General features: G+C 47.0%; 1 pseudogene; it reads left to right on the forward strand.

Moving 5' to 3' along the window:
* Nucleotides 1-4350: 4350 nt before the first annotated feature.
* LOC115897568 lies at nt 4351-7495 on the forward strand (annotated as a pseudogene).
* Nucleotides 7496-7757: the final 262 nt, after the last annotated feature.

Consider the following 7757-nt stretch of genomic DNA (forward strand, 5'->3'; position numbering starts at 1 on the left):
CTGACGGCCAGTCTGCGGATTTTCCTGCCTCTGGCCTGAGGGCACTGCCCAGGCTATCAACTGCAACCCTGCTCAGGGGACCGCGGTCGGGTTCGTCTCCGCGCGGACTACGTCTCCCACAATGCGTTGGGCCCAGACTCCTTCCCGCCCTCCAGCTTTGGGTGCTGTCTCCGCCAATAGAAAGGCAGAATTCCCAGGGCCGTTCTCGGCAGCCAATGAGCGCGGCGGTGGGCGGACCTCTCCCGCCCAGGGCTCTCCGTGCTCCGTGGGCTTGAGCCAGAGTGCAAGGGGCCGGGCCGATTGTTTAGCATATCATCAAAAAGGCCGGGGGCACTTTTGCATGTGGAGCAGCCGCTACGGCAGGACCTGATATCCCGAGAGGTGACCTGGAGAGGCAGGTCTGGAGCCGCGCGGACCCCAGGCTGTAGAGCGAGGCAAGGGAATAGCGGGCCTGGAGCCAGCTGCCCGCAGCCCTGCTTGGGCTGGGGCATCTGGGTCGCGCTTCGCGTCCCGCGGGCCCGGGCAGCCTCGATTTACGCGCCCGGCTGCGCTCCGCGAACCATCCCGGACGTTTCTCCTTGGTGGAGAGCTCCTTGCCTCTCCTACCTGGAAGCTTAGACTTTGGACCGGAAGGGACATTGGACGACATCCCGCGCAGCCTACGCGTTTTACAGATGGGGAAACTGAGGTTCAGAAGGGACGTGTGATGCACCAAGTCAGACGGCAACTTAGCTGACTGGGCACAGTTTTCCCAGGCTCCCAAGTAGGAAGGATTCTCTTTTACCATATGCCACTGTTTCTTCTAGTCATTTGAGTAAAATACATGTTGAGAGCTTCAGTTTTCCCAGTAGCTTTTTCTTTCTATCTTTATTTCTTTTTAAGCTTTTTTTTTCTACTTTCCCCCCACCTTTTTATTGAGGAGGATTGTCATCTGAGTCTTTATGATGTAGTAATTTTTAATTTTTTTTTTTCCTTTTTGTAGAGACTGGTTCTCAAGCTGTTGCCCAGGCCGGTCTTCAACTCCTAATGTCAAAGGAATGTGAACCACAGCAACTCCATCTTAAATAGGAGCTGGGTAGAATGAGGCTGAAACCTATTGGGCTGCATTCCCGGATGGTTAAGGCACTCTAAGTCACAGGATGAGATAGGAGGTCAGCACAAAATATGGGTCATAAAGACCTTGCTGATAAAACAGGTTGCAGTAAAGAAGCCAGACAAAATCCACCAAAACCAAAATGGTGACAAGAGTGACCTCTGGTCCTCCTCACTGCTACATTCCTACCAGTGCTATGACAGTTTACAAATGCCATGGCAACGTCAGGAAGTTACCCTATATGGTCTGAAAAGGGGAGGCATGAATAATCCACCCTTTGTTTAGCATATCATCAAAAAATAACCATAAAAATGGACAACCGGCAGCCCTCAGGACTCCTCTGCCTATGGAGTAGCCATTATTTTATTCCTTTGCCTTCCTAATAAACTTGGTTTGACTTTGCACTGTGGACTTGTCCTGAATTCTTTCTTGTGTGATATTCAAGAATCCGCTCTTGGGGTCTGAATCCAGACCCCTTTCCTGTAACACTGGCCTCAAGCAGTCTTCCTCTTCAGCCTCCCAAAGTGCTGAGATTACAGGCATGAACCACAGTACCTGGCCTAAACATAATTTTGTATTGCTTTTGTAATATTTATTTTAAGTCATTCCACTGCTCGATATTTTCTAACTGCCATCTGGTTCTTTTTTCCTGTGTATGAGTTCATTTTTAAAGGGAATTGGGGACTTACTGTGTCTGTGGTTTTTCTGCCTTGCTGGTTTTGTGTTTATCCATTATTTTACTTATTTATTTATTTATTTATTTATTTTATTTTATTTTATTTTATTTTATTTTTGAGACAGAGTCTCACTCTGTCTCCCAGGCTAGAGTGCCGTGTGCAATCTCTGTTCACTTCAATCTCTGCCTTCTGAGTTCAAGCAATTTTTCTGCCTCAGCCTTCTAAGTAGCTGGGATTAGAGGCATGCACCACCACATCGAGCTAATTTGTGTATTTTTAGTAGAGACAGGGTTTCACCATGTTGTTCAGGCTGGTCTCAAACTCCTGACCTCGTGATCCACCCACCTGAGCCTTCCAAAGTACTGGGATTACAGGCGTGAGCCAGCATGCCCAGTGACGTTTATCCATTATTTTCATATCAGAAGGATTATCTTAAATCATTAGTGATTAGTAATCTTTGTGAGTATAATTTTTTTTTTTTTTTTTGAGACGGAGCCTCACTCTGTCACCCAGGCTGGAGTGCAGTGGCCAGATCTCAGCTCACTACAAGCTCTGCCTCCCGGGTTCACGCCATTCTCCTGCCTCAGCCTCCCGAGTAGCTGGGGACTACAGGCGCCGCCACCTCGCCCGGCTAGTTTTTTTTTTTTATTTTTGTATTTTTAGTAGAGACGGGGTTTCACCGTGTTAGCCAGGATGGTCTCGATCTCCTGACCTTGTGATCCGCCCGTCTCGGCCTCCCAAAGTGCTGGGATTACAGGCTTGAGCCACCGCGCCCGGCCTGTGAGTATAATTTTTAAAATATTAAAAAATACATATAGTATAATGCACAGATGTTAAATTTCATGTTTGCTCTTATGCAATCATTGCCAAATCAAGATATCGAAAATTTTCAGCATCCCAGATGGCTCCGTTGAGCCCCTTCCCTGTCATTACCACCCAAAAGTAGCCTTTATTATACCACAGTTTCTGATACGTGCTACTATACGGATGTGCTGTAGTTTATTAGCCATTCCCCTGCTGGTGGATCCTTAAGGACTCAATTTTTTGGAATTAGAAATAATGTTGTGGTTTTGTGTCCTTGCAAATAAATTTCTTTTTGCAAAGATTGGTTTTTGTTGTTGTTATATATAAAGTTTCGGTGCCGCAAAAGAAATAGCACTCTAATATAAAATTTTCTTTTGAATTCTCAGCAAGTTACTTCTATAGAAGGGTGCACCCTTACAGATGGAGCAATGGTGAGCACACACTTGGACCAGGGAGGGGAAGGGGTTCTTATCCCTGACACACATGGCCCCTGCTGCTGTGTTGTTCCCCTATTGGCTAGGGTTAGACCGCACAGGCTAAACTAATTCCGATTGGTTAATTTAAAGAGAGTGACAGGGTGAGTGCTTTGGCCGAAAAAAATGGTTATGCAGGGTGGAGAATGAGTCAGGGTGGAGCAGGTAGCAGGTAATCTGAATTGAGTCAGGGTGGAATAGGCAAAAAAGGTTGCTTTGCAAGGAAGTTAAGTTTAAAAGTAGAAGGCAAAGAATTGAACATACTAACATATTGATTCTTTGAAGATAAATTTGGAACTTATATCTAACATTTTTAAGATAAATTACTGAGGGGCCAAGACTGGATTGGAGATATATGAGCATGTCTTAATCTTCATAAAGTATGGTAATAATGCAGTCGAGATATTGCCTTTCTTCCAATGAAGCTCAAAGTGCTTTGACATCTGATCCACTGCTAATCCTTAAGATGCCCCCGTAAGAATAAAAAGATGAGTGTTATTATCTCTCTTTATTCAGTGGTCACTGAGATTGAGTGACTAAGTTGTATGTTAGGTCAAGGTCACACAGTGCAAGTCAGAGCTGACTTAGGAGAGTCCTCAGTATTTCAGTCATGGGTTTTTCTGGGGACTTTGCATTTCTGATACTCATTCTCTGGTGTTTTGGAAGGAACAATGTTGTATTTTTTGTGCTTGTGATACTTTTTTTTTTTTTCTTTTTGAGACAGTCTTGCTCTGTTGCCCAGGCTGGAGTGCAGTGGCGTGGTCTTGGCTCACTGGAACCTCCACCTCCCAGGTTCAAGTGATTCTCTTTCCTTAGCCTCCTGAGTAGCTGGGACTATAGGCGCATGCCACCACACCCAGCTAATTTTTGTATTTTTAGTAGAGACAGGGTTTGGCCATGTTGGCCAGGCTGGTATTCAACTCCTGACCTCATGATCTACCCATCTCAGCCCCCACAAAGTGCTGGGATTACAGGCGTGAGCCACTGCACCTGGACACTTGTAATACTTCTTAACTTCTCTTACCACAGAGAGAGGTGTTTTCAGGAATAAGTGATTTTTCCTTTAAGAGTGACAGGAAGCATCTGTTGGTTTGCATATGTGAGGACCACCTGGTGGTCTGACCTGGGCTCTTGTGAGTTAGATTGCTTTAGGACAGTCTATTTAGTGATTATGGTTCTCTTTTTTGTTTCTCAGCAGGACTACTTGTTGCGATTTGAGGAGGGAGGTGTCTTACCCCAGAGCCTGGCTGGAGAAGACTGAGGTTCAAGGCTTGAAGCCTAAGTGATTGCCCCAGGACCTTGGATGATGGCCACAGAGATATCGAAAGTGACCACTCCGCTGAGCCCCTTGGTCCAGGTGCCTAAAGAGTGTAAGAGTTAAAGAAAGAGTAAAAAAAAAAAACATGAACTATGGCTAGACAATTAAAGACAGGCTTACTTTAGATAAAACCTAAGAGGGGCTTCTGGCCAATTTCAGTCAGGAGCCCTTTCTCTTCCAGACTAAGAGTATATATTGGTTTTAGGGTGAGGGTGCTTATTACAAGCTTGGAATGTTTCTGTGTGGGGCAGAAGTTTTGGCGGGTTTGGAACGTCTCTGGGCAGAAGGGAGGTTATCTTGGGGCTGACATCTTTCCGGCAAGAGGCGGGTTATCTCAGGGCTAGCATGTCTCTGGTTGGGAAGGAGTTTTGAATGTTTCTGGTGAGAGATGTTAGTTTGTGGCTTATGGTCATGCTGACCTTAGCCATTAGGCTGATGCCCTTTGGATTTAGGTTTTTGATTGGATTTAGAATAGGCTTGTCCAAGATGGCGATGCTCCTGCTCTGTCAAAGAGGAAGAAAGACAAGAGGAGGAGGTCACCATAATGATCCTGGAGGATGACTCCTGGGTGCAGGAAGCTGTACTGCAGGAGTATAGCCCTCAGTCTGAGCCCTTTCCCCAGAGTGCCGGCAAGGGCAGCCCCCAGGCGGAGGCAACCAGGGGACTGCAGGATGTACTCGGCCACCTCTGAGAGCTCTGCCATCACTGGCTGAGGCCAGAGGTACACACCAAGGAGCAGATGTTGACTGTGCTGCCAAGGAAATTCAGGCTTGGCTGCAAGAGCATTGGCCTGAAAACAGTGAGGAGGCAGCAGCCCTGGTGGAAGACTTGACCCAGACCCTTCGGGACAGTGGTGAGATGTAGAACTTCATAGGGAGAGGATGGGAGCACCCTTCCAAGGTGGAGGAGTGTGTTGTTTCAGAGGAGAAGGTGGTGTCCAAGACAGAGTGGGGGACAGCGCCATCCCTCTGCTCTGTCTGTAGGCAGTCAGTGTGTTCATCAGCCTTTTAGTGTCCTCACTGTGTGTAGTGTCAGCTCCAGAACTGCAGTGTAGGAGGGGCTTAGATCTGCATTTGCATAGTAAGCACTGTTTTTACTTATATTTGGAGAGGCTGGAAAGCTGATGGAAGTTACACAGGGAGGAGCTGGAGACCCCTGCAAACCACACTCTGTCACCTTTACTTGGTTGTGCAAGAAACATCCAAATAGTTCTTGATTAGAGAAAACAATCTGATGTTTTCAAAGTGATTATTTTTATGAAACCAACATAAATGACAAGTAACCCAGCTAATGACTAGAGACTTTCTGTGGTATGAAGTCATCCTGGGCTCTTAAAATAGTAATTGGAAACTTGAGCTCTTTGCAATAGTTACTGTATTTGTCTTCAATGTTACTAATAAGTGTTGGGATCCCGACCTGCTGTTTAACTTCCCTGTCTCCCTCCTAGTTTTCCGTTTTAAACTGGACTCACTTGATCACCAGATATTTACTTTAGATGAACCTGTGCCAGTAGAGCTGTCTCAGGGTTCATAGGATATAGCTGTCTTTGTGCTGATGAGAATTACAGAAGTTCAGAGAAGGTAGCGTGGAGTGGAGAAGTCAGGTCAGAGAAGGCTTCCTGGAGGAGGTGACACCAAAGCAGGAGGCTGTAGAAAGGAGTAGAATTTGGAAAGGCATAGGGCAGGGAGGAGGGTGTAGCAGCTGAGAGGAGCTATGCTGAGCAGAGGCTGGGAAGGGCAGAGCCAAGGTAGTTTATACCTTTGGGTGACAGGAGAGCTGGCTGATTGGAATGGCAAGTGTGTTTTTAGGAAGTGGTAGGAAGTAGAGTTTAGGGGAAGGGTGGGTGTGGGTGAGGGCTTGGACTGAATGTCATTGTCCTCAGCCGGTTCTTGAACTAGGGCCCAAGGGGCATGGGAGGAAGTGGAGTGTGGCAACAGGATGTAGGTTTGATTAGGGTAGTGAGAGGTGGGGCCAGGAGAGCAGCCGGGAAGCTGGGAAGGTGTGCAGTGATGGTGGTCAGCCCCAGATGGGACACATGTGAGAAAGAACCAAAAGTCACAATGGCTAGCATTTCCCAAGCTCTTTCTGCAAGCCAGGAAATATGCTTGGCATCTAATATGGAAAACTCATGTAATCTTCACCACCATGGAAGTAAGCAGGATTATCACCAGAGATCCCTTAAGATCACTGTCTTTGTACCAGGCAGAACCAAGATTTGAATGCATGTGTCTGAAGACATAGCCCATGTTTTTAAGCATTTTGTCACATGCATGATTTTTTTTTTTTTTTTTTTTTTTTTGAGACAGAGTCTTGCTCTGTTGCCAGACTGGACTGCAGTGGCATGATCTCAGCTCACTGCAACCTCTGCCTCCTGGGTTCAAGTGATTCCCCTATCTCAGCCTCCCAAGTAGCTGGGACTACAGACGCGTGCCACCACGCCCAGCTAATTTTTTGTATTTTTAGTACAGACAGGGTTTCACCATGTTGGCCAGGATGGTCTCATTCTCCTGACCTCATGATCCGCCTGCTTTGGCCTCTCAAAGTGCTAGGATTACAGGTGTGAGCCACTGCACCCGGCCTGTCACATGTATGATTTTAAGTGACAGTTCCTACTGGGTGTTGGAAGGAGGGGATGCAGATGGAATTAAGACAGTGGCTAACTCCAGAGCATCTGGCCTGGAGGATTCAGAAGAGGGAAGAGAAGAGAAGGAAACTGAAGGGGGTTTAGGGCAGAGACTGTGACAACTGCCAGGGACTGGGAGAATGAGTAGAGCTGTCCTCTGGAGAAAGGGACTGATGCCGAAGGTCCGCAGTGACCCAGCCCTGCCCTGGGCACCTTCATGCCTGTCTCACTAAGAATCCTGTGAGTGGCTGGCATTGTCATTTCACAAATAGGAAATGCAAGTTCAGGAAGCTCACATGGCTGTTAAGTGGTGGAGCCAGGAGTCAAACTCAGACCTGTCTCTTTCTGCATAGAGATCCCAGTTTTGCTTGAAGCAAAGTACTTGATTTTCTTTGGCCCCGAAATAATACTTTTAATTTTATTCTTCCTATTAAAATAAGCAAACCTTCATCCTATTTTACAGCTGTCTTTGCTTCCTTCCTAGTGGAGGTGACCAGTTTGTCATGAACTTTGGATCTGCAGTCAGATACTGTGGAGGAGAGAGTGGTGGAGGGCTGAGGAGAGGCCTCAGGTTGTTATTTGGTTGGGGAGGCACAGAGCAGAGGTTCAGGTCTCAGCAGGTGTCAGAGGTGATTACAGCTCTTCCCACCTGGCTTGCGGCAGGGCCTCTGTGCCTTTCATCTTTCACTGGGCACCCAAGATGGGGCCCATTGGGGACCATCCCAGGTGCCTGGGTTTGTCTGTCCCCGACTTCTGCCTCTGAGATTGT

This window comes from Rhinopithecus roxellana, chromosome 5, assembly GCF_007565055.1.
Source record: "Rhinopithecus roxellana isolate Shanxi Qingling chromosome 5, ASM756505v1, whole genome shotgun sequence".
NCBI lineage: Eukaryota > Metazoa > Chordata > Mammalia > Primates > Cercopithecidae > Rhinopithecus > Rhinopithecus roxellana.